Source organism: Micropterus salmoides, unplaced genomic scaffold (genome assembly GCF_014851395.1).
Source record: "Micropterus salmoides isolate LMB-PRFRI ecotype aquatic unplaced genomic scaffold, ASM1485139v1 Ms_hic_scaffold_6, whole genome shotgun sequence".
Taxonomy (NCBI): Eukaryota; Metazoa; Chordata; class Actinopteri; order Centrarchiformes; family Centrarchidae; genus Micropterus; species Micropterus salmoides.
In genome coordinates this window covers 20,207,395-20,234,960 of record NW_024044348.1, presented here as the reverse complement: position 1 = coordinate 20,234,960, position 27,566 = coordinate 20,207,395, and the positions used below count along the sequence as shown (strand labels likewise).

Sequence of the window (27,566 nt, the reverse complement as noted above, 5' to 3'; positions counted from 1 at the left end):
GGTGTTGTAGTCTGCATCACTCTTATGTGCCACCATTTGTAATGCTCTTCTCTACTGCCCTTAACACAATGTTTTCTGTTTTTCATCAAGGTCATATACTTACACCTAGTAATAAGCTGTAGTGTGTGTGTGTGTGTATTAGGGCTGCACAATTAATCGAATATTGATCGTGATTACGATTTTAGCTTCCCACACTTAAAAGAACACGATCGATGGTGATATCACTGTTTAAAATGCCTACTCCGCTCATGGAATACTCTGCTGCATATCAAATCGAGCGCTTCCTAAACTTAAAGCCAAGGGGGCGATTTGGCTGCGCGCGCACACTCCTGTTGCTGCAGTCCAGAGTAGACAGCACGTAGACAACAGTCTACTAACAGTCCACGAGTCTGCATGCGTCCACTGTGCCGCGGCTGCCTGAGATGGTCAGGCACTTGTAGTCAATGTGTGGGAGTCTACCAGACACAGCCGCAGCGCGTGCCAGATGCAGATCTCTGCTGCGCTCAGCAAAGAATATACAAGTCTATTTTTGACGGAAGCCGTGTAAAGTGCCACAGAGCAGATCAGACTAGGCAGGAAGTCAGACAGTGTGTTGTCACAGCTAGCCTTAACATGAATGTTTTTATGTGTCCATGTTTTGTTTGTTTTTGTTTTTTTTCACTGAAATTGCAGATTTCAAAAGATGTGGAATGGAGATCAGACAGCTCCAAGTAAAAATTGTTTGCTTTATTTATACCAAGATTTTGTATCAATGAATTAACTAATGCACACAGTTCTTAAACAGCTACAAATGCTTGCCCTCTTGCTTCACAAATCCAAAGTTGGCTCCTTCTTTTGAGCAGTCCTCATAACCTTAGCTGGAGGATTTGCCAAAAAGTCTTGAAGAAATGTATTTTCCAGTCCAATTAAGTCTGTCATTGCCCTTTAGCAATAAAGTGTGGAGGCAGCAAAATTTTTCCACAGCCAGCAGAGGTCATGTCCATGTGTGCGTGCCTAGCTCTATTCATATGAGTGCCTTGTGCCTTTTTCTCAGCACATTCACAGCCTCAGCTCCTTTTGAGTGGGTGGGACAGAGCAGACTTCAACCAGACAGGTTGTCTCCTGACAGGACTGTAAATTGTGAGTAACGTGTAATTTCTAGAGGTTTTCAGTGTCACGGGCATAGTGTTTCAGCAGAACTTTAGTATTATTAGATCAGTAAGGTATATGTCAAGGGAAACATCCCGTTCTAGGTAGTACTGTAGCTGCCTATACAACATGCTGAGCTCTGGGAGATCATCTTGGCAGCCTTTAAGTGCATCAGGACAATGCAATCAAAGCAGAGAAAGACAGGAGTAATGGGGGGGGGGGCAATGGGGGTAAGCCAAGTAAAATCAGCATATTATTTTACAAACAGATTAATGGATAGAAGAAAATTGGGGTTAAAGAGGTAGAAAATGTGGAGGGAGGGAGAGGCCACTAATGACAGGGTGATGAAAACTACAGCAAAAGTGGACTCCAATGACCAGTTTACTCTAAACTAAATAAACGTTGCCAGGTACGCACATTCAAAAAGGCAGTTTTATGAGCAAAACAAAGTGCAACATTTGGCTTTGATCATTGTACACACAGACAGACACACAGGCTGGTCAGCCAAACGTGTCATTTGGGCAATGTGATTTGGTTTTCCTATTGTATCTCATACCTCTGCACTTTGCAAACTCCTCCCTCTGGCTTGGTTGTCAATATTTGCTGGGGCAGCAGCTTATGTAATAGCAGTTCAGCAAATGGACACCCCAAATTGGATTTATTTAAAGATGCTGCAGATCTTTCTGTGTTTTGATACAGTTACATCCTTGTTATATATTATCTTTGTATATCCTGATTGTGTAGCATTAGCTTTGTGTTGTTCAGGTGTTAAAAGGTGTCATTAATATGTCAATATGCACACATTTTGATAAATTGAATGTATAGTCACTAGAACTTATTGTTTTTCTGAGTATAAAACACAATCCAAAAGAAATCATTTGAAATCTCTTGAGGGAACCCTGAGCAGACCTGACTTTGAGTTTGTATATCAAAATATCTACCAGGGCAAAGACATCAACTGTGGTCCAGGCTCAAATGTAAAGAAGCAAGCAAGTTGATGCTTTTAACACATAGTGTGGCTATCTGCCATTAAAACAATTTTTTATTGACTAAAAATATTACTAAAAACACTACTATATATCAAAGCAGCGCCTAAAACTATTAGTGTATGTGGTGTGTGATGATATAGTCTGCATTACAAAGCTGGGGTGTAAGAGTGGTGGTGTTAACCGTCTGCTGCCGTAATGAGAGAGTGAGCTGTCAGAGACTCGCATGTAATGGCTCCCTTGCCAGCCGCCCAGTGCAGGCCCTGTGGGACACAGCATAGACACACCATTTTTTTCACACTGTCATCTCCTGCACTCTCTTGCACTGCCCCCCTCCCCAGTCTCTCTGTATTGTCCTCCCTCCCTCCTCACTTCCTTTCCCTTTCTTGTTTGTTAAACTCTGACCTGGACAGGGACCATGGCAGGCCGCTCATATCTTTTGTCTCTTTCTGTTGCACACATAGTGGATCGTACACATGCCAACAATCATATGCACACATATAGAATCTCACTGAGCAGAGGGACTCAGGAGGGGCATTTAGTGACTATATCCCATAGGATGGCCCATTCTATTTAGTATACAGTCAGTTTCTCATGGGCAGTCAAGTCTAACCTCATGGAAACAGGCAAAAAGACAGTAGCTTCTCAGCAGACCACGCGGAATAGTCATACTCTGATGGAACATCTTTATCTCTCTGACAGCCATAGTATGCTTTAACTACTGCTCTGTGACAGGAGTGAGCTTGATGGTCAATTGTGACATTGGTAGGAAATCAGAAGGGGCTACTAAATATTCCTAGTTATATAGTGTTCTTGGCTAAAGTTGTAGCTAATGTGCAGTGCCACAGCTGCACCTGTGGTGTCAAAGACAGGATTTCACAGATTGCACATTCACTCTTTCCCTCTGCTCTCAGCCAATCTATAAGCATTCATCCCTGGAGACTTGCTGTTATGACAGTTCTTTCATCAGCCATTACTGCTGGTGTTAATGGCATCCTCATGCTGACTTTAAAGCCTGATTATCATATTGTGGAGGTTGATTGACAGTTGACCTTCACGCTAGTTTATGAAGAGCCGGCTAGATTCAGTGGGTCACCTCTATTGCCTCAGTGACAGCGTATTAATACTCATCTGATAGAATTACCAGGAACCAATTAATCTACAGACCCTAGACAAGACAGTGGTTAAAGAGATGGTGATGCTTCACATCTTGGCTTTGATTTAGCTATGAAATGCCCAGCGCTGCATGCTCTGTGAGATTTTGAGCATGTATGTATGTATGTGTACCATTTACTTGGCCGAGGCAGTCCATGCCCATAGGTGGATCGATTTCACTACAGGAATAGTTAAATCATACCAACGCCATGCCTGTGTGATAAGCCAAAAGGTGAGGCGTCATGGCTGTGGAAATGCTTAGGTGAGGTTATTCTGACCCAGCGTGGTATAGATCTGACTTAGCACAAGAAATGAGGTGGGGCAGAACAACTGTCTGAATCATGTATCCTAAATGTACTGTATATTGTGGAGACATCTGGTGATATTTTCTAATGCAGATTTCATTTTTGCACATGACGTTATTTTAAATTCTAATGAAGACCCTAAAGATTCAGACTGTCAGGCTGAATTTTGGTGCAACCATAAAGATATATTATGTCTTCATATCAATTAACTTAAGTTAACAGCAACAAACAGACATATGTACATGTATATTGTCATAAAGTGCAGATGTTGACACAGATAGAAAACATGTCTGCTGTTGAATATATGCATTGATGATGCTTTGGGTAAAAGTAGCCATGAAATTACACTGATCATGTATTGACCGTATTGTTAAAGATTTATTTGTTTATTTAAAAAAGCAGTTTGTTTGCGTGAACGTGGAATGTTGAATCGCAGACAGTCAAGGCTTGCGGAAGAGCAGAAGAACTGGAAAAACCTCGACTGCATCACATAAGTCGCAAGTACGGGAGCATTTTAGCTCCCCTGTAAAGTATAATGATGATGGAAGGTTGGTGGGGAAAAAACCCAAGGTTTTTTAGTTTGTATCCACCCTTGTATGTTGTTCCTCAAATGTAAGTTGCTTTGGATAAAAGCGTCTACCAAATGAGTAAATGTAGTGTATTACTGTTGGGAGGTCATTAAAAACATCTCCCAGTCGGAGATTTTTAGAAATAAAGTCACTAAGGGTTGGAAAAAACTAGGCAGCGGACCAAACCACTGTGAGGCATATGAAGGAGGATATAATCTTTCAGAACTTAAAAAATGCATTGGACTTGTAGTAGAGAATGAAAGTTGTTAACTGTTTGTATACAAAATACATGTCTTTATTTGATAGGTATAGTTACAATGTAAATAGACAAACTGAGAACAGCTATCTGATTCAAGTATCACAGTGTTTATAGCAGATGCAAATTTGTATCAACACCCATCCCTAGAAGGGCATTGACTCGACACTGATAGACAAGAGTGATTATATTTAATTATTGGGATCAAAATGATTGCTAGGGACAATTGCGTAGTCACTGGATATTGGTAGGGGCGTGTCCCCTACTAAATTCTGTGCCCTTGACAAAACCATTATGGTATGCAGGCATTGTGCAAAACGAAAGCCATACGATCAAGGCAATACATCGAGCAAGGCAACACATTTGACGCGACATCAACCTGAGGTGTCAATGAGGGGAGCCAAGAAGAGACAACTTCTCAACCCTGCATTTAAGCAGCCCCAGACCAGGCTAAAGCTATTACAAAATTATTTGGGATGTTTATCGCTGCAAACATAAAGCCACAAAGGGTTTAAAAATACGATGAAGGTGAATGTGTGTAGCCACGCTACGAAATCCTCCCGCGTACGCTCATAAACGACGTTACAACAAGATGGAACTCCACTTATGACATGTTGGAGCGCTAACCTGACCAGCAGGCAGCTGTATACTCTGCATTGACAAACAAAACCTTTGGGAAAAAAAATCAAAGAAATCATCACCTTGTCTGACGATTACGACGTGAAAGTGGAAGAGGACGTCCCTATCTCACCTACACCCTGTCCTACGCCAGAGAACATAAAGGGAACTCATCACTGAGATTGTGGCTACTGAAGAGGTGAAACAATTTATAAGAGTGAATACTAAATGTACTGCAGTTTAGTCTTAGTCTATGTTATTGCTATTAAAATCATTTAAAAAAAAAAATAATAATAAAATAAATGTCATTGCCGCAGCAACAGTTCTATGACAATAAATAATGAATCAAGTATTTTTTTCTGCAGGGTCAAGCCACAGACCTGACATGAACAGACTCAGAGGTATCTCCTCCCCAAAGTCAGCCTGAAGGAGCTTTTAGGGGAGACCTTTGCCAACAAGGACACAGGCAAGACATTTTCCAACACCATCAAGGAGGTGCATCCTTAAAGGCAGCAAGCAGGATTCCAGTGGATGGTGATCCACTGCTTATTTATCTTTGACGCTGTGCCTAGCACTTCAGTTCCTAGCGAGAGGGTGTCTACTATCATGCCTCATGTTGCACTTAACAATTGTGTTTTGGATATTTTATTTAAAGACTTTATTTAAACAGTGGACATCATAAATTGTTGTTTTCATCTAAGACCATAGACCAAGTTCCTTGCTTTAAGTGTTCTTTAGTTCTTAAGTAGTAAATGGTATATAAAGTTATATATGTCTCTTTTTTGCTGATGTGAAAAATTATTCAATCTGTGACTTTAAACCGTGATACAATCCCAAACGTGAGTTTTGTAATCCATTGCACTACTAAGCTTGTCACTTGAGATTCTACCTTTCCTTTTCAAATTGACCTGTGTGGATATGATCGATAATTAAACATTGATTTTGTAGGAGGTTGTGGAAATAAGGGCTGTGTTTGTTCAGAGAGAGATAACATTCTTAGACAGTAACCAAAGCATGGCAGAACAGCTTGGTAATATTACCTCATGCTGAGCTGCATAATAAAGAGGGCCCACATGCATATTAATATCACCACTCTGCATAATGTCTACATCATATGACAGGCTCAGAATTACACAGACACCTCACTGATGTTGCCTAACCTGTCCCATGCTTTACCATGGTTATTTGCATCTACATTCCCTCATACAGGCGGGGATCTCCCCTAACTGTGGTCTCACCCACGTCAGCTCCCCGGGCCCTGGCTGCCAGCCTCTTTCCCACACTCCACCAGTCTTGCACACTAACGCTCCTCCTTAGAAACGCATGGTGGAGGTGTGTGATGCCAAACGAGTTCCTCGTTACCTCCCTCCCACTCGGGTGGTAGAAGCTTTTGGAAGAACTACAGCGACATCTGCATGTGCCATGGTTACAAAGCGCCAGCCTAATACCCACCCTCTTTAGTGGGTTTCCCCTGCCAGCCTGCTCGCCATCTGTATTGCCCCTCCTCCTGGCACCTGCGGCAGTCATTTCTCAAATTACTAAACATGGCTAATTGTGTGAGGCGTGAAGCTCACTTCATTTGAATATTCTGGCTTCGGGGGGATTTGCCTTGCATAGGGGAAGAATTAAGCAAGGATGCCTGGAAAAGGAAGGATCTGCCATTAGATACCCAGGTCTCTGTGGAGTAAAATTTTCCCACAGAATTGTTGTTTTCCGTGCTGTTAATGTGGTACCTCACGAGGGTGTTGTTTTATATAAGACCTGATTTTGTTAAGTTACGAAGTGATTTAAAAATTTTGCTCCATTCTTTATGTTTAACAGTTTGATTGAAAGTGATATTAATCAAAATTTGGGAAGTGATTCCTTTGGAAGATTTCTTAAGAAACCTTGAAATTAGATTGATTTAAAAGGAGGCGGAACGATCCATTGGAACTCTCAAAGTGCTTAAAGTGGGTCACAGTGTGTTTCTCTTCATTAACTACATCCTCCTATATGCTAAATGGTGGTGTTTTCTTGTGCAATAGCAAAAATGTTGAATCTCACGTATGTCCTGATTGTGTGTGTGGGGGGGGGGATTCATTTATCACTAATTAATCTAAATATAATGGGCCTCGGTCTAAGGCGAGAATCGGGTTGGGGTTTGGCTGTGGAGTTTATTTTGGGGTATGTTTGTGTGAGGAATAACGTGAAGCAGATTTTTTTTGCTGTCTTGTGTAGGAACATTATGGTAAAGAACAGCAGAATAACTGAATTATTCCCATCAAGTAACAAGGTTTTTAGTCCTCAGTCTCCCAGTCACTTAGTCTGTATCCAGCCTGGCTCATACCTGCTGCCAACAGTCACCTGCAATGCTCTGCCCTTATTTGTATAACATTTTAAACCCTTACTTGATCTCTCACGACATTATCAATGAATTGTTCATTCAAACAATTTTTTTGTATTACGATTTAGCTGGTTACATGCAAATATTTCATAAAGTCTGAAATCGCGATAGTAATCTGATTTCTGTTCCATTCACAAATGCACAAACATCAATTAGTTCTACATGAACACACATTCACTGTATGTGAAATGGCTCCTTGCACAAAATGTAAGGTGCTCAATTAATCTGTGTCGGAAAGGTTGAGCTCTCTGACTTTTTTTAATTAATGTTGAATTAAGCGAATTGGCAGGTTGCCAGACACCAGGCACACAGCTTTGAAGATTGTCATCGCATAATGAGTCGCTTTTTTTCTCTTTATATTTTATGCTTTTCTGTTTCCAGTCCCTCGCTCTCCGCTGCCATTTGCCTGTATGCCTTAGCGATTTAATGATATGCAAATGAAATATGCATAAAACCATCCCGCTGTAGGATGATTAAGCACAGAGGACATTAGCCAGTGCCCGCCACAGTGTCTGTTGTCTCCTCTGCATTCCGCTTCGGCCGGGCGCCAACAACACCAGTCTAATGAAGATCAATGCTGCTTATGCACTAATCATTTGAATAACACAAATAATATCCAATTTGAGGGAAATTAAATTCCAGGACGGTTTCTTCACGCTCCAGTTTTGTAAGATCCAGAAACAGGAAAGGCAGTCTTCATATGTGAGAGTTGGTGCTCTAGAGAGCAGGCAGAGAGCAAAGAAACCAGGTTTTCCAACAGGGAGCACTTGAACATCACTGGCAATGCAGGAGCTTTTCTCTGCTTGTTTGTGAGTACTGTGGCATTATTTGACTACTGGCATATAACGAAGGAAGAAAAATATCCCCGTTCTTGCTTTCCCTCTCTCTCTCTCTTTCACACACACACACACACTCCACCCCCCATTCCATTCTGCTCTCTCGTGCAAGCCCTCTTTTTTTTTTGTAATCCATTTGTATAATGAAGACGCTTCACAATTAACATCCCCCATGGAATTAATATAAAAGGGTGATTATCCAAAGTTCATTAGCTCCGAAAGATTAGAATATCCACATATTTCGCCATGACGAATATGGAAAAATACGGCACAAATTACAAATTACATTGTTAATCATATTTGTTGCAATCACGATTAACACATTTGAGATGCCCAAAAAGATGCCATCTTTCAAGCGGTCCTTCCTCAGTGGTGGTACAACCAGATTCAGACATATTGGTAGTGCCAACGTTGGGTAGCAAGCACAAAGATGTCATAATCACTCCCTTTGGATGACTTCCTTAATTATACATATTGCACAACCATGCCTCTTGTCCAAAGAAATCCAGGAGGGAAAAAATGACAAGAATAATTGTTGGATGTCAGTGGATGGATATCCGTCTGTTGCTAATTACTGTTTTAATTCCGACTGCATATTAACAATGAAAATGAACTTAATGAAAGCCTCCGTTGTGTGTCTTTGCAGCGATGCCCATCCTTGGCTCCGTGCCCGATGCCAGCAGACCTCACAGGAACCACAAAAACGTTCCTCCGGATCCAGAGAGTATCCCGAACTGCAACTCAAACCAGTTGGTGAGTCTGCCTTGCATCTGTTTATGATAGTTAAGCGCAGGAGGGAAAATCCTGAAAGGGTGGAGTTTGTTCATTTCTTTTGGATGGTTGGCAAGAAGGGGGCAAACAAGTCGTGGAGATGTGGGGAGTGGGTGTGGAGGATGTAATGAGTTCCCACGGCCTCACTACCCCCAGTTTGGTTGCAGGCAGGCCAGCACCTCCCCCTCAGTGTCTCTTGAACTCAGGTTGCCTCCTTGTTCCTGTGCCTTCTGTGCCCATTCCACTGAGTTTTTGTTGTGTCAGTGCCACCTCTCCCACTTGGTGCTCATGCTGCTGGATACTGTATTGAACCTATAGGATTCAAGTCCATGATGACTGCTGTGAATATAGATGAATCACACAAATGCCCGTATTCCTCCCTGCGATTGCTTGGCTTGCTGCAGATGTGTCTTTTTATGACTGTTTAAAGTGTTTCTGCTGCAAGAAGTTTCCCCTGTTACCGAAAAAAATCTTGTAGAGGAAAACAGGATGCGTGATTAATTTTGATCAGCACAAGTTCAAATAGAGGGAAAAAAGTTAATTAATTCCTGTCTGTCCGCTGATTAGAATTTGTTTTGGCAGGTCATTAGTATGCATCCTCATGTTTGCATTTTTTCTCTCTTTTGTGTCTGTGACATTGTAAACAGCTGCTATTGAGCTTCAGGCACAGTCCCTCAGGTCCATTCTTCCCCCCTCCTCCTCCTCTTGGAGGCAGGCACACAAGTGATTGGCAGATTGGCAGCGTCTGTTGCAGCAGCTTAGGCACTGTAGACATTCAGTGTGGCTGCCCACCACTGCAATAAGAAATCGCAGTTTACACTGGGGAAAATCTAGGGTAAAGGGAGTTGGCACAAAAAGAGGCACTCGCTTCACACCCTGTACTAATAGTTGAACAGTTCGCCGGTTTTGTCTTGCTTCATCTTGCTTTTTGTTGCTGTTTTATCCCCATAATGGATTCTTTTGTTGATAATTTCAGTCGTTCCTTTGATTGAGTGTGTCACCCTAATTAATGAAGCAAACGATGCTCTAATTAGTCAAATCAACTGCTGTAATGTCTGTTTGTTCTTTTCTCTTTTATTTCTGGCAACGGATACGCGAAGGGTATCCGATTGTGTCGATTTGGCTTGTATCTCCCTCGTCCTTCGCCAGTTTTCGTGCCAGATGCCATCACATTGCCGCTGGCACACCACTTGAGACCCACAAGTGCCAAATTATTGCTCCTTGGGTATCCTCCAAACCACTTTTACCCAAGTCCATAAATGCCAATTGTGCGATGGAAATGGCGTTTGTCATCGCCCGTATGTTCCAAGGGTACGTCCTTTACTGCTAATGAATGAGTTGGCATGGCGTCTCCTGCCCAGATGGCTGGCTGGCTGCCTGGCACAGAGAGCTGTGCCTCAGATGGTTGGAGAGAGAGCGAGAAGGAGCAAGTGGGAGGAGCTTCCTTTTGTGCCACCGCCACACCCTCTAGTCATCGCTATAACAACAAAACAGCCCAAAGTTGCTGTTGTTTTTGTTTTAGAATGTCCATCTCTATGATGCTGCCTCTATTTACCGGTCCTTTGCATGCGGCTCCCATCACTGTGGATTCACTTCCTGTCTCAAATCTTATGTGATACACAGTTTTGCTGTATTTTAGAGTGCTGGATATCCACCAATGTACTTCCATCATGGTGCCATGTAGCATCGAGTATCCATCTTAGTCGCAGCTCCCAAAATTCAGGTGTTGGTTGCATCTTGAAGTCTTCAACATCAGATGTTTACTTGTCCTCCATGGCGGTACTGATGTAAGGATGAATGTGTGTCTAAAGATCTGTATCTTCACTGTTTTAAGACAGCCCACCATCTGCAAAAAAAACAAAAAGCTAAGAGAAGAACTCAAAGCATGTGACGCTACCAAAACGACAACAGGACCCTTCTGTCTCCCAGGCTACATCTAACCACCTACCTTAGAGAACGAACAGTAGTCCGCCTTGGTGCTACCACTGAATGGATGGCACTGTGCCAACTTCCCTCTGCCATAAACCGCATTCGCTCCTTGTTTCCCTTATTTGCCCATCCCCTTTCTCTCTCAGTCCCTCGCTTACCCACCCTCCTCCTTTCCCTAGCTTTCCTTCCACATGCCCAGTACACCCTCCTTCCATCTCCCTTTTTTCTTCTATGAGCTTGACATTAATTAACATTTGGGTTAATTGATTCTTAAAGCTGATGATTTTTTTCTAGCATCTCTAGTAGGCTGGCTGGCTAGCTGTTGTCCGCCCTGCCGTGTAACCTCGGTGCCTGGCATTAGCTGTGCTCTGCCCTTCCTCTTCACTGGTCCTGGATGGAGAAAGAGAGAGCTTCAACCCCCAACCAGCAGCCCTAGTGTAGTGCAGCAACACTAGGGTATGCTGTGCCTGTTTGTGCCACTGTACACAGTGAAGAATCCCAACCTGCTTATCCGACTGTAGCTGATTGAAGTTGACGTTTTGCTGGCTGATCCGGCTGCACAATGTTGTCCTGGCATTTTATAAATATTCAAAGTCCTCCTTTGACCACCTTCAATTCTGTAAATACTTTTCTAATTTTACTCTCCCTACCTCTTTTCCAGCTGTTCACACTCCTCCTTTCTCTCTCTGACTGTCTGTATCTGTAATTGTCTTTAATTGTATCACGATCTTGTTCTTGTAAACGGTGACCGTCTGTTTTTCCGTTACTTTTGTGGGACAAGGAAGAGAAAGTAACGAATATGTTATAAACAAATCACTCTCTTCGGACATTTTTTATAAATGTCTGTCTAGATAATTGTTATTTAATATGGGTGGTAATCATCTTCTCTTTCTTGTCATTAGCTGTTTAGTCAGTAGTGCATATTTGATTAAATACTTATCTTGGCCACATCTGCTTTTTCTTCTTCTGAGATTTTTCTTCTGGTCTTTGGTACGGAGCTGATAAGGTTAAAAGCGGGAGACAAAAATAGTTAAATTATTTAATAAAACCTCCTCCCTCTGAAGAGGGTATGCACACTGCTGTTAATTAGCAGTGCTGAAGCTTGCTTTAATAGTCGAGGTAAAATAGACTAATTGAGAGAGAAATTTACGAACGCTCGCGAATACTGTGTGACATGTTGTTCATGTGATTGCTGTTAAAATTCTTACATATCATCTTTCTCTTATGTCTGTACACTATATGTATGTACTGTACACATTTAACGTTTGATAGTTCTATGGCTGTATAATTAGAGACGACCTGAACACAAAATTTGTCCTTTCTCAGCCTCGTGTTTCAGGGAAGTCGTGGCAAAGGGCTTCATATGGCTGTTGGTTTTTTGTTTCACACTCTTTTCCATTATTAAGTAAAAAGCAGCAACTGCGCAATTGAGGCAACAAGGGGAATCCATTATGCAAATTGACCACTATTTGCATAATGTCTTATGCCAGGAATATGCAAATGAACCGTATAATTTATGAGCGCCTGAGTCTGTCTCATAGTGTTCCCATAACTTACAAAGAGTTTTTTTCCTCCTCCTCTCTCCTCCTATCCAAGCTGGCACGACATGTACCACACTCACAGACCAGACCCACACTAAACAAGCACACCCATAAAAAGGGGTTGCTGGCTGGGTACTATGGCTGGGTGGGAAAAACTTGTCTGGCAGACTGATGAGAGATAAGGAGGCAGGCAAGGGGCGGGGATGGGTGGTATGGGAGAAATGTGTAAGGGGGCACATAAATCCCTCTACAAAGGCTCAGTAGCAGATGCTAATTCTCTGAAACAACTGCGAAACTAAATAAAATGAGAGACACAAAACAAAGACTGAAAATTTCGACTGGGCGGAGCTACAGCGATTTCTGACTTTTCTTTTTGTCTTGTTGCCAGAGCGTTGGTTCTGCGCTCTTTGCCTTTTCTTTGATGCCCGCTTTTCAGATTTTTTTCCCCCTGTCATTGGAGCTGGCAGATTTTTCCTCCTGTGGAGGATTTCCTCATGACTCAGTTCGATGAGGGCAGCCGAATGCTGGGTGGGATGGAGAGGAGAGAGAAACACAGGAGGAGAGAGAGGCTGTATCTGAAGGCATGCGTGTGTGGGCTCCAGTCAGTCTCTACCAGTACCCTGGGAATGCCACTACTCAGCCCAGCCCAGCACAGAGCATCCAGGTTGTATCCAGGGAGACCAGGACCAGGTACATCCTGATATGTAATGTAAATTACACACCAGTTGTTCGGGCTTCTCATTCCCCAGCAGGATTGTTTGCTGCAATTATTCTATTTTGACTTGTTTATGATGATTGGCCTGCTTTGCATACTTGATCTGAGGCTAAAGAGACAATTCTTCATTGTTCCAGAGAAAAAAAATCCACCGGGGACTGCGTTGGAGTAAAGACTTCCACCACTGCACTCCATGTCATTGAGGACATGAATGTTTACTAAAAAAAATCTTGTTTTTTTTCTTTTGAATTTGTCCTCTGGGCCTGTTGTCATAGAAATTCAAGACTTCATGTCATCATGTTTTTGCATCAACTGCCTCTGTGCTGGAAGTCGGAATGCACTCTTTCTGTGATTCCTCACATTTGGACACTGCCGAGCTTGTGATTGTAGAAAGGTGTTTGTGCCAAGACTGTCCCATTGCACACAAACACAGTGAGTGTGCCCGCCTCCCCCTGAGCCTGAAGGGGCATCTGTTCCTTCCTTGTTGGACAGTGATTGTATAGCAGCAGACGTGTATAGTATACACGAGTGTGTGTGTGTGTGTGTGTGTGTGTGTGTGTGTGTGTGTGTATGTAAGGGCAAGTGTGCTGATGAGAAGAAGAAAGAGACAGAGATTGCATTATGTAAGTCAGCATGATGTGTCTCTCCTTTCTTCAACACACAGACATGCACATGCTTAAATAAGTGGAGTGTCACCTTCTCTATTGCTGTGTCAGGACTTTGGATTGGAAGCAGGAAAGAGGACCATCTCATGGAAATACCGACCCTTCTCCAGCCTTCTGTAATTTTACCTTTCCGCTCTGGTTCTTTCTCCCTCGCACTTCCTGGTCGGTGTTGCTAATTACGCCTTGGACCGTTCTGAATTAGAATGTCATTATCATTATCCAATGCTATTTTATGTCGTCAAGGTTCTCGATTTGCATTTGTATTCACATGTTTTTCCATTTGTACACTGACGCTGTGAAATTGCCAAGATTAATTTTCTGTATGCATGGTATTCATGCAAGCATTTATTTTCTGGAATTAGCATTCAACTGGCACCTTATTACACCGCATAGACCTTTCATTATCTCTAATGAATGACTCCTTTAAATGGGGAACATTTGTACTTGAATGCTGTATCTTAATATGCATCGAAAATTTCACATTCACGTTGTGATGATTGCACAAATTGGTTCTCCTGATATACGTTTTTGTATGTGAATGAAAGTTACATATGGCCTTATTTCCTGTGGTAAACACGAGTTAAAACATTGCTATCCCTTGAGCACATGTTTGTGTTCAAGGGATAGCACCAATGGTTTGCAGTAAGTGCTTTTATATTTTAGTTACAGCCCTCTTAATAACATTAGTAATGATGATACTAAATAGAAGACGCACAATAAGATAAAACAATACAGAAATAAAATGCAAATAACAGATAAAAAAATAAAGCCATGTTTAATGAACATTGTAGGGTATAAGATGATTCTGGCTATGGGCCCAGGTCAAGGGGTGAAACAAGGGGTAAGGATACTGACACTTGAAGGGGAATAAGTAGGATTAAGATTACAAGATAAGCGTTATGCTGCTAAACCAGTTCACAAATCATCTAAAAGAATGAGGAAGACTAAATACAAAATAAATACAAATACAAAAAGAGAAATCAATAAATTAGCTGAAACAATGAAGGCCATCATTATATTCTCACCATACTCCTCCTTTAAAAGTCATGGTAGCTGAGGACTACATTTAATTTAATATCATTATATCATTCTTTAAATTCAGTTTATCTTAAATCTACCTTCAGTTTATACTTTTGAAATTGTGAGACATCTACTGCTGCTTATTTTGTCATTGGCCTTTCAAATTTATATTAGTTTAAGTTGACAGTGGATGAGGAAATAAGCTTTAGATTTGTACATGTGTGGGTTTGTATATGGTTTATGTGTGTGTGCTTGCAGTTTGTGTATGTGTGCATATGCTTTGTCCTTGTTTTATAATGTCATGTACTGTATGCTTGATCAAAGTAGTAATGACCAAGATTTGGCAATAAGAGTTGCCTAAAACAGCGAGTTTCCAAAGAAGAAGTAGACCTAAGCAATTCAAACATTTTTGAAGGTCAAGACCAATGTATTATTTTCTTAACAGAAAAAAGTATTCAGTATGTCTCACAAAAATCGATTCGCTACAGTGTGCCTATAAAACAGCACTTAAACTAAAACATTAAACTCATAATATTAATTATCTTGAGTAAGACCATCATTTCTTATGACATGGTGAAACAAGTTTCTCTGCACATGGTACGGACTGACTCCTTTTTGTGTCAGTTAAACAAATGTCATTGCCATTCAAAGCAGCACTGTCAAAAAGGGAAAATAGGAAATAATCAAACACAAAAGATATTAAAGTAGCTAATGTTGACAAATGCTGTGGTGCATTTGCAGGTATCACTGGAACTGTTTTCTCATTGTTTGTGTGTCTCATAGATGCCACCTGCATCGAGGCGAGGTACCTACATTATGTAACTAACTGGCACAGGACCGTTATAATGGAGGACTGAATGAAAGTTGGCTGCTTATAACCCACCTGCTAATTTATACAGTATCTAGGGTTCCTGTAGTTCAGTGTCTATATCATTAAGCTGTACCATAATCATCAAGGTGTTTTCTGACATTTTTGAAGATCCCAATTCAAGCCAACGTGCAGACACATTTTTGGTCTGGTGGGCTGAGCCGAAGAGAACATACTGACAGTATTATACAGCTTTTTGAAGTTGTATTAAAGTGATACCCTTTTAACTGATAGTACCCTTGGTTGAATAAAATGAATTATTTTCTTGAAATTCACATTACATTTTATTCAGTAACTTGTGAATATTGAGCAGTAGTTAAAAGGAGCTGTTAAGGAATGAACTACCTTTTGTTCCATCTGAAAGGATCAAGTAACGTCCATACTTAAGAAAGCGTACAAGGACAGGACAAGGCACCCAATTATTTATCCATGTGTGAGGTAGTGAGTGTCCTTTTGTAAAAAAAAAAAAAAAAAAAAAATTAATTCCAAATTTAACCTTAAAACTTAGCAGCAGCATTTTCACATTACTTCCTGTACTGAGAACTGTTTTATTAGTACTGCTAGAATTAAAACTAAAACTACTTTATTAACTGACCTTTGGGAGCAAAATTACCGCAGTGTATGTGTGCAGAGAAACCTCCACTGTTTGACCTCAACTTTTTCAGAATGTTGGGACAGCAATAAAGACAATGAGGTTTAATAAGAGAGTGTTTATCTTTTATATTCATTTGTATTCATTTTCATTCATTTATTAGTATTATAATACTACTGATGAAATTGTAAGAACACTGTGGTTGTGTTGATGCTGTTGTTGTTGATCAGGCATCATGCTTCAATATTTATGGGCTAGGTGGAGTGTGAAGCATAGTAGCAGCACATGTTGTAACATATTGTACATATGATGGTACAGTGTGATTGTGTTTTGAAGGTAAGGCATACATGAGAAGCAATGCTAGATTGTTACCCTCAATGAAAGCTCCCTTCACATTCATTGCACCCCTTCACTGCATAGCACACATTAGTAGGTGAGGATTTATTTCAGCACAAGATGTTCCCATAAAAGTGGCAATCTTGTTCCACCCGCATGACGGTTTTAGCATTCTGGGTAACAGCATCTGAAATCAGAGACACAAATGGGTCTGTCCATAAATACATCTACGTATAATGGAGCCACCCTATGTAAAAGCACTGTTGTTAAAAATCCTGTGCTGATGATAATTGCTCTTATTCCATTTTGAGTTATTGTGTTATGTCAGGGTGATTTGTTTGAGCAAGGTATGAGTATGATATGAGTCACCTGGTAGTTGTTGACCTGATAGTTGTGTATATGAATGTTTCACTGTGTGTTCACAGAATCTGGAATTTCCCAACTTTAATAAAGCCAACACTCTGCTGAAATGATGGATTTGCTTCGTTAAGGCACTCATTGTTTTTCTTTGCGTTAACTATGTGTGTGTGCTGATACTCTCTCTCTTACACACACACATACACACACACACACTCTCATCTGCGTTGTCTTAGCAGCCAATCTGTCTGTAGCTGGTTTTGAGTAGGTATTCCAAGGATTCTGGTCTGGTGTGCTTAAAAACATTTTACAATTTAAAATGTTTTTTCTCTCCATACAACATGTTTATATGCTTTAAAATGGTTAGGATAGTTATATCATCATTTATCACAATATGGAACAGAATAATTGTGATTATATTATTAGCCACACTTGTGCTGTTGTGCAAGACAATTGTGTACTCGTGGCCCACCTAAGAGACTTGTGTAAGCTTCCAATCAATCAATATGAAAAACAAGAGACCAAAACGGCTCATCCGGCTGGCACTCAGCTTGAATCTGCGTATATACATAATAAGTTGTGTGCTGTGCTAAAAAGTGTAGGGAGATTGCTTAACATGTTGAATTAATTTTTCAAATGTTTCCTAATAAAAAAGTTAATCACGTAAAATAAATAAATTTAATTCATACATCAGTCATTGTTATAAAACTTTAATTTTTTGGACTGGTAAAGCAAAGAAAAGAAAATTTGAGACCAGTACAGCTTTGGACTACTGGCTCATCTCATCACATAGAAAGCTCAGAAGTCTTTATTCTTAGCTGAAGATGCATCTAAACTCATTTAAATGATTTTTTTGTTATCAATTTTTTTGTATTGTATTTGAACAATTTCAAGACACTTTTACTAGGTAGGAGGACATCACAATTAATTCCTAGGTTATAGACTTACTCATTTTCCCAGTTGATAGTATGCTGTTAAATGGTTTAAGAAGAAGCTGCGCTGAACATCAGCAGAACTAAGGACCCCCACTGATCTGACAACAGAAAGGAGTCAAGAGAGAGCAAATTAGACTCAGACTCCAGAATACTCTTGCCCAGTTGCTATATGTCAACTAGGAGAATGCTGTGGCAGTACAAATTCCCAGATACAAACTTGATGCAAATGCGTAGATATTTACAAAATGTTTGACAGCTGAGTGTAGCCAACTTCAACTTTGCTACATACTAATACTTACTACTGCTTCTTAGCATTTTTAGCAAGCTGTACACCAAACAGGTTTTCGTCTGTCTGTGCATGAACCAGCAGCCCAGAACGGCTTTGCTGTGGGAACATGAAGGCCAAGCTCTGTGTATCTATCATTGTCTCATGTCTTTCATTGCAGAGCAGATAAATTCACTGTTCAAGCAGCATAATTATATTTTCGCATTCATAGACTCAGTCATTCCTGTGCAAGTATGTGCTAGTGTCTCTGTATTTGTGTATGTCTTTTGCCTCACCGCACTCCACTTTTTCCAGCAGATGCTTCCAAAGCTCCCTGCCTTCTCACGCCTGATGAACCAGAGACAAGTGCCAGAGGGTAAACATGTCCACTGTCACATGTCTCTTTCCTGAATGGCTGCATTTAGCAAGCGCCACACGCCATAGTCAATGGAAGCATACACATCGGTGTACTCACACATGCAGACACATCACTAATGAGTTTAATCCTGAAATACACACCATTTCATGGGAGCCCAGGGCTGTGTTAAGCAGTTATGTTAACTATTGCATGCTATGCGTGCTAACATGGTTGTAAGCAGAATCCTGCATTATTCAGACTGGGTGGATGGGGTAATTAAGAAGTCTTGTAGTCACTTCATAATTCATCTGTGTTAAAGGCCCGGTACTTTTGCTGGGATAAACAGGGGTGGCACATGATGTGATGTGAGATGAGACAACATGGCACCTGTGCATAGAATCGCTGTCTTTTCTTATTTAGCCTGCGGCTAGTTGGGGTTGAGGTGGAACAGTAGTAAATAAGAAGCTGTCTTCTTCATACACGGCAACGGAGCCTCAGTCAAATTAAAAGATTTAAGTTGTTTGTAAGATAGTGGTCCGAGCACTAGATGAGGATTTGGGTTTCCATTTTTAGATATTACCCCCCCTACCGTTTATCTAGAAATACTTAAATAATGACTTTAGTAACAGTTGATCTTAATTTTTATAAATATCCCATGATAAGTTCTTATGACATTCACTAAAAATACATCAAGTGCTGTTAGCGATTTGGATAAAATTATTAATCAGTGTATGATTGAGTGGGGCTGTGTTAGCTCAGTCTGTTAGGACTTGGCTTGGAAAGTGGTGGGTCTCCAGATCGAGTCCAGCACGACCCTATGCCAAAGGTGTCTCCTGTGCAAGGCCCTGAACCCCGAACCGCTCCCCGGGCAGCATACGATGGCAGCCCACTGCTCCTAAATAGGATGTGTTAAACGCAGAGAACTAATTTCCCCTTCCCTGATTCTGACTAGTCCAATAGTTTGAACAGATAGCAACAGATGATAGCCGGGCATTAGACAGCATATTGATCATGCATGTTTAATACTCTTCCCACTGCAGCTGAAGGAAAATCTTACAGGCCCACAGCTAATTAGTCACTTGTCGATAACTGACACTAAGATGTATTCCAGAGGATAGGCAGCTGCAACTCAAGGCTGCTAAAAGAAGAAAATAAAAGAAGAATGAACGTGGAGGACAGAGAAGGCACGTGTCCATATAAACACAGAAACATATTTTGTATTCCTTTAATACTTGTGGATTTTTCAGGGCACGTGTTACCACTGTTAACATTATCTGTAGATCATGATCATTGTATATTGTATAGAGCTGACATGTAAGTTGTGTATATATCACATTTGTTGTTTCTACAAATAGGCTGTGTAACTGTGTATTCCTACAGTCATGAAACACTTCATTCTTGAAGTAAATCATTGATTGGTCACTATGAAAAGAAAATCTGGACATGCAATACAGCAGTAAGTAATTTTATCCTTGTTTATCCTCCTTATCCTATCATTGAGACTAGTAATTGTGAATAATAATTTGTAAATCATTGTCTGTTAGATGATCACTAATGAACACCCAGGGATCCATGTATGACATGAAATAATTGCACAGCTTTGGCAAGAGGTTGTGAGAAACAGCCTTACAGGTTTACTTGTTAATTTAAAAAACAGCCGCGCACAATGCAGAAAATCAAGATATGTATGACCTTTTCTATTACAATCTGGCAGTCCTAGCTATAGGAAGACTTTATTGTTTGTGTGTATGCTCTGGCATATCTCAGCTCTCAGAAACAGGAAGTGATCCCAGAACTCTTTAAAAGGTCAGGACAGCTCTGCTTTTTCCAGCCGTGACATTTGATTGGCAAAGGTAGGAATGTGAGTGTGTCAGGGATGAGCCAATGCTTCCTCTACATGCTTCAAAAAAGTAATCTGAATTCAAGAGGTGAGGGGTTACTTCCCCCAGGCAGCCACTCACTTTGAGGCTTTCCGTTTGCAGTGTGGCCTCCTTTTGTGTTTAATTGCATAACGGCACCGTTTAAAAATTTTTGCCCAGGACAATCATGGATCATCCTCAGTGTCTTCGTCTTGTATCAGTGAAGAAAATAAACACAGGATCAATTGATATTTATATGTAAATTGTACCTTCCTCTGCTAGCATAATCTTGCAAAGAAAATTAAAATAAATAGGGGTACCTCATTTTAACATTAATTGCACCCCTTTACACAAACTAAATTGGTAGATTTGTTCCTGTCCTAATTATTATGTTAATTTTGAATTGGATCTAGCTATCTAGTTCATTCGCTCAAGTGAAACCAGCTAGCTGGCATGATGAATTGCCACTGTTTAACGACCACACAGGAGCGATTAGTCAGCTTATGTCATTGAACTACGAGCAGTCCACTATTCTGTAGTTAAGGGGCAAGGTTTAGCTCACCTGGTAGAGCGCACTCCATGTACAAGACTTAGTCCTTACTACAGCGCCGTGAAATGCCCCAAAAAGTATCTTCTCTAGTTACCTGTATAACTCTTTTGTATGGATTCAGCTGCCTGTCTGATTTCATCAAGTTGCTGACATAATGAATAAATCACTGTTTGAGTAAAGTCTTTGTAGTAACAACAAGATCATCCACTTTGCTGCACCAAAGTCAAGATATTTTTAGGCAATTATTTCACAATTTTACTGAGATACTAAGGTCCAGTGACTCAATGGTAGGTACAACCATGACAGCTGGTTGTTATAATGTGCATGACAACTAAGCCGGTTGAATTTTTTTGTTACCTTTACGCAGACCTGGTACACACAAATAGGGCGTACATTTTCTGGTATTTGACATTGAATGCTTTTTAATACTATTCTGGTGATCTCACTAAGGACTGTGAGGTACAGGTGTTGGGTCATCAGCGCCATGCATCCACATTGCCAGTCCCTCCTCCCTTAACCGTCAGCCCACCTCTTCTGCCTGCAGTCTTGTGTGCAGCGTGCTCTGGTGGCTAAAGGTGCTCGTTAAAGTCCATAACTTATCTCACGTTTGAAGCTAATGGGAAGAATACTGGCTGCAGTGAAAAATAAATTACATTTTTCCCCCCTCTCTCTTCCTGCCCTCCTAACCTGCAGTGTAATATAGCAGCGGTGAGAGTATGCATTACAGATCTTAAGCATTAGAATTTATCTGTGCTGCACGACGCTGACTGATGCATTTGGAAATAATGTACTGGAGCTGGGCATTACAGGAACCCCTGTAACTAATGGACAGCTCTTGCCTGTGGCTGGCGATGTATATCATTCAGCTGGACTACCTCATCAACTCCAACAGTTCTTTGCAGGGCTTCCTAGCCAGACCAGCCACTCAGCGTTTGCATTAAAGATTTCTGCAATAAAAGCCCCTCCCCTCCTACTCTGTCCATCTCCCTCTCTCTCAATCCATTTATTTTGTCAGTAAATCCTTCAATTAGACACTCACTATTCTTGAAAGAAAATGCAAACTTAATGCAAGGTTAATGTGGTGCTGATGGTGCAGTGGATAAGACACAGGCCTTTGGTATGAGAGACCTGGGTTCGAATCCAGTGTGAGACACCACTGTGTCCCTGAACAAGACACTTAACCCTTAGTTGCTCCAGAGGTGTGTGACCTCTGACGGATATATCAATTATAAGTCACTTTGGATAAAAGCGTCAGCTAAATGAATAAATGTCTTGCCTTGAAAGAGACATAATTTCTTTTCTTTTTGAGGGCCACAAAACTACGTCAACTACGTAGTCTCAAACATAATCATTTTTCATATTCAGAATAGAATCCTAATCAGTGTGCATTTAGTTACCCTTAATAGTCCATCTGAACATGTACCTTTGAGAATAAAAGGATAAATAATTTTTACAGCTATTGCTGTTTTAACAGTTAATGTTGCTGCATTACAATTTAACAGAGGCTCGCCTCCCTCCTATGGCATGGTTTTTAACATCTGTAGTTTGTTATAGTATTATTATAAAACTATTCTGATCATTTGTATTAAAAATGTGTAGTGACAGCTCTGTTTTTGTATGTATTTGTCATGTATACATATTACAAATAGAACCCGATTCATTGCATAGGCCTAGGAGTAATTTTTTTTCTGGCTCTTTCCACATGCCTCACTACTGCACATTTTTATTTAATGGTGTTTATGTTTTAATAGCTGCACCTGACAGTAGCTGCTTGTCTCCAAAGTAATGTAAAGAAAAGGGATAGGCCCGATGAATTCCATCCACACAGAGGTCAGAGAGACAGAAAATGAATAGCAATGTGGATCCCCCAGCATGCAGCAGGAGAGACAGACTAATAAGAGCATAACAGAAGAGGAGAAGGGGGCCCTTGGGAACCAGCATAAAGGTTTTCAGTACATTTTTTAAAGAAAGTGGTCTGAAAATATAATGATGCCTGCTTTGAAATGCATCAATAATCAGGGAAGGAATTTGTACTAGGATATGAAGTAGGATTGAAATTCCCCAGTTGTGTTGAAGAATGGGGTTTGGAGGTGGAAGGTTGGGTTAGTAATGGCGAGAGGGGAGCATATGGAAGTAAAAATGTGTGTGTGCCAAATCGAGGCCTTTTCTTGCTTTCATCTGCTCTTTTTGCAGGTACACAGGGCATGAAGCTCTTTTTATTCTGGTTTCATTCTCTCTTACAGATTTTTACAATCTAAGTATTTCTCAATACCAAGTTAACTTTTACAAAGCTACTCATGTAGAGCAAAACTCCAGGCTAAATTTAAAAACTGTTGCACAGAACACTTAAGTAAATTTACTTAACACTTAAGTAAAAAGGTTTGGAGGTGCAACTGACTATACTTATCTAATTTTTAATTTTAGGTAAACTTTGCTCTAGCAGTTACTAAAGAGGTAGTCTGACCAGGTTGTAAATTAAGCACAATTTCAGCCATAACTAATAGCAAGATTACAGTGTGCCACCTGATCTGCTTAAACACAACAGAAGCTGCAAAATCCACCCAACTCAGCACACAGGTTTAATATATCCTCTGTACTATATTATGTATTGGTCTTTGAGACTGTGCTTGGTCCTGTTCAGGCGGCCTTCACTGGGAGAAGTGTCTGAATCTTTCACATTGTCTGGCTAGTCAAACCTCTTAGTAGATTATATTTTAAAGTCACTGTCAGTGATAGTGCTTCGTCTTTTCTCTCCTCTTTTTAATCAGATGTTTGTACTATACCTAATTAAATTAAACTTCAATAAAGTATGCAATTCTTTACTATCCATCAGAGCATTTTTGCTGAGATTACAGTACAACACTGTCAAATTCATGTGCGGATGAAATCTCAGTTGTGTTATATAAGTTTAAAGTGTAAAATAATTATATCACTTTATAATTGGAAAATACATTGTTGTGTGTAATGAAAGCAGAGAGTAGGAGCCTTGTGGTGGCCAAGTGTGGTCTTAATCAGATTTTCTACCCCTGTGGATGTAAGAAAATCAGAAATCAGCAGTCCTGTAGGTTAATCTTTTGGTATACATCATGTGAGCAATACTGGTGGGATCCTGGCTAGTAATGACTGTTATGGAAAATATTACCCCTACTCATTACCATCAAAAAACAAACAGTGTTTTATTAATTTAAATACATTTTTAATTTTCCCAGATGAAATTCATCAAGTCATTGGTATTTGTAAATTTGTTCCTGTCTTGTCAGTACCTTTTCAATTGCTTGACTTGCTCGTCCATGTAGAATGTGAGTTCTGTTAGTAGTAGAGTGTCCAGGCTGTGCTATAATGTTGTCTTACTGCACAGTTGCTGCAGTTTGGTGGTTTCAGTACATGCTGGTAACCTGGTGAGGTGATCGGTCAATGAAGATGGTCAAAACTGTTTTCTGAGTCTCTAGCTGTGTGTGTTACACTGTAAATGGGCCATACACTGGGCTTTCCTGTTGGATAGAGAAGGAGGCCAGGCGGGTGAGACAAGGGGGGGATCAGGTCTGGGCCCCTGACCTCTGGGGACCAGACACTGTGAACTCCATCAGTCTCTGGACACAGTGATGGGTTTGTCAGACTCCTCTTAAAACCGGCCGCTCTCAGGTAGCTGTGAACCGGTGCTGCCACTCTGTAATGGGTCTGTGTGAAAAGGTTTTGTTGGGAACTCAAACTGGAGGCCAACAGACAGATAGCTAGTGTATTACCTAACAGCCTGCCATTAAAAGGTTGACTGTGCCAGTGCCAGAATAGAAATGCTCCGTAGCCAGCCCAATTTCATATAATTGACATTGGTTGATTGTTTACTGAAGTGCACATTTCCAGTGTACGTTCATCATGGCTCCACTAGATGTTTTATTTTATTATTTCCTTTATGTCATTTTACCGTAGGGCTATCATTTATAATTTACCAAACTACATCATCTCATCTGCACTGGTTTGCCTTCAACTGGGCTCATCAGCACCCCAAAAAGTGCCTTTTCCTTTTCGGAATGGTTACCAATAATACATTTCAATTTCAGAGCAGCAAATGATCCCAATTGTAGATTGAGAATTTCTGTCTCCCTGTTTATTTTTGCTGCACATGTGTTAGTTCCCTGATGGATCATGGATGTCCCCATACCCTTGGCTTCTACTTTGATGCGGATTATCACTGAGCCTCATCGTTGCCCCCAGACACCCTTTCAGCACCTTTTGATGTTTCCTGTATGTACTTCCAGATAGAATTTCTAATAAGGAGTCATTATCATTTTGATTTCTTGCTGAATGAGAAGAGTGACCTCTGGCATTTAGCATAGATTATCTGGTTGGAAGAAGAACCAATCGAGGTGGTGGTATGTGCAAGCTGTTGTAGGTTTGGTGAGTGTGCAGACAGATTTGGCTGACTGGTATTAGGGTGAAGATTCTCACCATGTACATAGTGTGTGTGATGAGTTCTTAGTAAAATTCTGCTGACATGAAATACAGTTGCTACTAGAACCTGTCATGGTTAATCAGATTTATATATATAACACAAGTGCACACAGGAGAGAGAAGTTGATAGTTAGTTAATGGGATATTTTCTTCCTTAGAACTGCAATGCGTTATAAATTCTTTCATATTGTCCATATATTTAGTTCAGTTTAGTTTAATCAGTTGAGATTTCATTCAAAGGAAGTATTCTTTAGGACATTTCATAACAGTGCATATACTCAACCAAACTTGTTTGTGTAAAGTTTTTTTTTTCTTTTCAGAAGTTGAGTAATACACTTGTCTGCTTTATTGGTTAGAGACAGGACCGACAAAGGCAACGTTATGCAGTGCTGGCTAAATTCAACTGCACGTCTGTAATTGGCGTAATTACAAGGTGCCTGTGATGAATTATGGCATCACAAAACAGTCCTTTGGGCTTGCCTCTCCTGTGTGAGTCCAGGGAGCACCTGCACTACTTCAAGATGGGTTTTTTTGCCGGCCTTATTTGGAGGATGTATTGTAATTTAGTTCAAAAAGCTTATTTTTCCTCACATGCCACGGAGAGATCTTTCAGGGCCCTGCCATGACAAAGACTCTCTCCATGTGCTTCTTTCTTCATTGAAGGTCTGGAAAATCATATGTGATTAGCATGCTAATGATTGGCACTGAAATCTGTGAAGATCAAGATAATTGAAGTACTTTCTGGGTGCCTTGAGATAACAAATAACCTTTAACAGATGAAATGTTCTACTTCTATTGAGTAAACTCCTAATTTTCAGAGCAATTTGCGAAAAATACTGGCAGTAATCTTTTCTTTTATGTTTTGGAGTCACACATCTGCCTCCAGCTCATTGTAGTAATTATACTGAGGACCCTGTATTCTCATCTTTTCCTTTTTTTTTTGGTGTGTTCTAGTGCATCTGCATATTTTCTCCCTAGCTCTACTTGATGTTGTTGCCCGCTGCTTGAGTTCTGAGTGGTTCATTTAGGAGGCCTGGCGGTACTGCTTTGTCACAGTGGAGAGAGATCAAAGAGGCTACTTAATGCTGAGGTTTAGGAAGAACTAGAACACCCAGTTCAAGCAGTGTGTCGGGCCTGCTGCGGCTAGTATCAGGTCAGAAATAATGAGCATAGTATAATAGCCCCTTTAGAAACAGAGAATTCCTCAAATGTGGACATTATACAGTGAAAGCAGGGCTTTACCAAGCTCTCCTCAGGGAAGCTGGAGATAAAGAGAAGCACAGGTATACAGGTCACAGTGCTGCACAAGTCAACAATGAACAAATAAAAAGTGTGGGTGGGAGGCCTTGGCAGAGGGCAGACACAGACTGGCTTCGTAAGGGAAAACAGTGCTATGTATTCAAAGAGCCTGTTTGAAAATACTGGGAGGGCTGCCCTAAGCTGAAGACATCTGCCCCACAGTTCACAGTAAAGGGATCTTAGGAGCACACACACCCATCATTGGCAAAGGTGTGTTAGTAAATGTTTCATTCAAAACCTTAGGTCTGTTTTATTTCTTCTTTTAGACCTCCCTTTGTTTCATTTCTCAATCTACTGTCTTGCATTTTTTTTAAATGCATCATTCAAACAATACACACAAAAACACACCAGACACTTGTAGGTTGTGACCCACTGTGCTACAAACCTAGCCTCAGTAGTTGTTAGAGGAACCCAACCATTCATAGACGATACCCTGCAGTGTGCTTACCAGCTCATCTCTCTCCATACACTGCCCCAGGCCACAGGCTCCACACAACCCCTGCCTCGTTACACTCCCCTCACCCACCTCACTTTTGAACTTTTTCTATTTCTTTCTGTCTCTCTATATGTGTCTTTTTTCCCTTTCTATATTGATTCAAATCAATTCAGTCTATGTTTACTCAGACTGTATCCATTTGTGCCGACAACCAAAGACAAAATGAATAGGCCTTGATAAACCAATAAAATTTTGTAATTTATAACCACCTGAGCTAACAATGTGTGTAGACATATACAACACATAAGGCAATATATATTGGAGATTTGGAATCTATTCAACAACAATACTGGTGTCTGGTGTCTGTCTCTGTGTGTATAACATA

At 40.6% G+C, this 27,566-nt stretch overlaps 1 long non-coding RNA gene across 1 annotated transcript in view; it reads left to right on the top strand.

Moving 5' to 3' along the window:
• The window catches only part of LOC119890682, a 39,852-nt gene extending 22,709 nt beyond the window's left edge, over nt 1-17,143 (top strand). Inside the window, exons 3-5 of the long non-coding RNA XR_005442277.1 lie at nt 8,883-8,989; nt 12,938-13,167; nt 13,330-17,143. This is a non-coding gene — a long non-coding RNA (uncharacterized LOC119890682). The remainder of the gene's footprint in view (nt 1-8,882; nt 8,990-12,937; nt 13,168-13,329) is intronic.
• Nucleotides 17,144-27,566: the final 10,423 nt, after the last annotated feature.